Source organism: Amphiprion ocellaris, chromosome 18, assembly GCF_022539595.1.
Source record: "Amphiprion ocellaris isolate individual 3 ecotype Okinawa chromosome 18, ASM2253959v1, whole genome shotgun sequence".
Lineage (NCBI taxonomy): Eukaryota > Metazoa > Chordata > Actinopteri > Pomacentridae > Amphiprion > Amphiprion ocellaris.
In genome coordinates this window covers 3,166,356-3,170,449 of record NC_072783.1, presented here as the reverse complement: position 1 = coordinate 3,170,449, position 4,094 = coordinate 3,166,356, and positions in this window count along the sequence as shown.

The window sequence follows — 4,094 nt, the reverse complement described above, 5'->3', positions numbered from 1 at the left end:
TCTTTTGGATAAACTGAATTATTTTGGACAGTTGCTCTACTATGACTCTGAAGTGCAATTAAATCTTAAATCTCAATGTAGACCCTTTTAAACTTATTTCTGGTAAATCTGGAGTCACAAGTTTCTATCATTTTCCACATATTTGAGTAATTTGGGACAAAGAATGGCTCATTTTCAACATGTTTCTGTAATTTATAATATTTTTGAGCCTTCAGAACAGCTTTCTAGTAAAGTTAGAAAATTTGAAAGTCATTTTGGACAAATTTTAAGTCATTCTTGACATGTCTGGGGCCATTTAATGCAGGTTTATGTAATTTTAGACAATTGTTAAATCATGTTGGACAAATTTAATTGATTTTAGACCATTTTTAACTCATCCAGGACAATCCCAAAGCCATTTTACATAAGTCTGGCCATTTTTTAAAATTACTTTGGATAAATTTGCAATCATTTGTACAGGATTTTATTTGGATAGTTAGATTGGACAAATTACTGTCATTTTCTACATATTCTGAGTAATTTGGGACAAATAACAGGTGATTTTCAACAAACTTCTGTCATTTGTAACATTTTTGAGCTTTTCAGAGCAATTTTCTAGTAAAGTTAGACATTTTGAAACTTATTTTGGATGAATTTGGAGTCATTTTTAACATGCTTCAGTCAATGTAGACACATTTGGAGTCATTTTGGACATTTTGGTTGTCATTAAGGGCAGGTTTATGTCATTTTAGATAACTGTTAAGTAATTTTAGACAAATTTTCATAGATTTTGGACAATTTGAAGCTCATTCAAGACAATTTCAGTGCCATTCTGAACCAATTTTGCATCAATTATTCATGTTCTAGGTTATTTTGGATAAATTTACAGTCATTTTGGACAGCTGCTCTGCTGGTTAAATCTTCCCGTTTAACAGCATCAATCAACCTGCTGCTCTGAAACAAAGAGACATTTCCAAGCCGGATGTAGCTTCATGTTTTTGTCCACCAGGTGGCCTTCATGCTTTGTGTTTCTTACTTTCCCAGGTTGCATTAGAATGAATTCGTACAACTAACATTCAGAGAACAGAGAAATAATGTATTCATGTTCATTGTTTTCTTAGAGAATGTGACCAAGCCGTGAATCTTTTCCACAGTCGTGACCTCGACCTCCAGCCGTCTGTCCATTGTCTTCATTTTATCTGCTTCACTAGGAGTTAAAGACTGTGCAGATGGAACTTAACACCAAGACACAGCTTCATTTAGTTGGTTTTTTACCACCAAACCACCAACGTTTAGAATTTTTTCTGTTGAGTGATTCAGGACACGTTTGGGGTCATTTAGGAAAAGTTTCAAGTTGTTTTGGACAAGTTTGTGTCATTTTGGACAGATTTTGAGTGATTTGGGAAAATTTATGATAATGTAGGATACATTTGGGGTTATTTATGGGGACACATTTATGTGATCTTTTGAGACATTTTAGAAAAATTTCAGTTGGTTTTGGACACTATTTGAGTTAGGACAACTTTCAAGCCATTCTAAGCAAAATTTGAGTAAATCATGAATTTATTTAATAATTTATTTATTTAATAATTTTTGGACATATTTTGACATATAAGACCATTTCTGAGCCATTCTGAACAAGTTTGAAGTCAACTAATGGAAATTTTAACTTGTCTTGAACAATTTTTGAGTCATTTTGAACCAGTTCATGACATTTTGGACTAACATGGAATAATTTGGGACTGGTTTCTGTTGTTATGGACACATTTTGAATAATTTTGGACAAATTTGGGGTCATAGGAATAATTTTTTAAGGGGTTTTGAGTCATATTTGAGATGTTCCGGTCATTTCAGGCAATTTCAAACAAATTTAAACAGATTTTAAGTCAGTTTTGACAATTTTAAACTTATTTTGGATAGATTCTGAGTACATTTTGGACAATTTTATGTCAATTTGGACAAATCCTAAATCATTCTGGAATTTCTTAGTCATTTAAAACACTTTTTGACAAATTTTAAGATGTTTTAAACATGTTAGTGTCATTTTGGACAAATTTTGAGTGATTTTGGAAAAAATTATTTTCATTTAGGATACATTTGGGGTTATTTAGGACAAATTCATGTCATTCTGGACGTTTTTTGAGTAATTTTAGACAAATATCAAATGGTTTTGGATAATGTTTGAGTTCAATCGATTTCAAGCCATTCTAAGTAAAATTTGAGTCATTCTGTGAATTTATTTAATAATTTTTGGACATATTTTGGCATATATGACCATTTCTGAGCCATTCTGAACAAGTTTGGAGGCAACAAAGGCAATTTTAAACTTGTTTTGGACAGATTTTGAATGATTCTGAATGGATTTATGACATTTTGGACTAATTTGGACTAATTTGTGACTGGTTTCTGATGTTATGGACACTTTTTGAGTAATTTTGGACAAATTTGGGATCAAATGGATCAATTTTTATGGATTTTGAGTCATATTTGAGATGCTCTGGCCATGTCAGGCAATTTTAAACAAATTTAAATAGATTTTGAGTCAGTTTTGACAATTTTAAACTTATTTTGGATATATATGGAGTAAATTTTGGACAGGTTTATGTCAATTTGGACAAATCCTAAATCATTTTGGAATGTTTGTAGTAATTGAGGACACTTTTTGAGCTATTCTGAGCAAATTTGGAGGCAATTTAGAAGTTTTTTTTTGGACAACCCTCTGTCATTTTGGACAAACAAAACAGTCACATTTTGAACAGCCAGGTATGCTGCATTTTTATCTTTGTTTTTTGCTTTTTCATTGTCGATAAGGTCTGTGAAGTTTGAGAGAAACAAATCAACTTTTATTGACTTTTCCTTTGAGTTTCATTCATTCACATAAGCGGTTGCATCACGGTGAACCTGCCTGGGACGATACCTTTGCCCTGGTTTGAGTCCAGAGTTTCTCGTGAAGTGTCAGAAGGCGGTGATCTAACAGATGTGTGGCGTTACGTAACTGCAAGTCCAGATGTACAGCGACTGACTCACTGCCCTTTTGTACAGACGGACTATTGCACCAGTAAAGATAAAGAGTTGTTCTCAGAGAATTAGAAGGTGTGTGAGGATTTTATGCAACTAAAACTGAAGGTTAAAGGGTTTCCCCCAGATTATAAACACACCTGTATAAAGAAAGTAATGAAAATCCAATAAAGTTAACAATTTAGAGTCGCAACTAATGAAAACTTTTAAGGATCAGTTGTTCTGCAGCTACTTTCCTGATTAATAAAACTTCAGAAAAATGTGAAAAATGTTCATCACAGTTTCTCAAAGTCCAAGGTCACCATCATCAGATGTCTTGTTTTCACCGATCAAAAGTCCAGAGTCCAAAGATAATCAGTTTATGACCAGAAAAGAAAGTAAACTGCAAATATTCATTTCAAGCTAACAAATGTCTAATCAAGACATTTAATTTGAGCTTATTTTGTCATAAAGCAGCCTACATGTCTGCACAGATATTCAATATACAAAGAAAACTTTCAGAAAAATCTAAACTATAATAGTAATATATAAATAGAAAATTAATGAAGGATATAGACATATGAAAAATGGAGTTTGATTTTAATTAAAAAAAATACTAGTATCATTTTGATAAATATGATCGATACCAAATATATGAATAAAAATAAAATAAAATTCTGGCATCAACACTATTTTAACTGCAGCAATAACTGTGCATGTGTTGCAGTTTTTTGCATGTATAATTCAACACAATATAATATAATATAATATAATATAATATAATATAATATAATATAATATAATATAATATAATATAATATAATATAATATAATATAATATAATATAATATAATATAATATAATATAATATAATATAATATAGCATAATACAATATTATATAATCAATACAATATAATTTAACATAATATAATATAATATAATATAATATAATATAATATAATATAATATAATATAATATAATATAATATAATATAGTATAATACAATACAATATAATTAATATAATATGATATAGTGTAATATTATTTAATGTAATATATTATAATCATATAATATAAAATTATATAACATAGTATGATATAATATAATATAATATA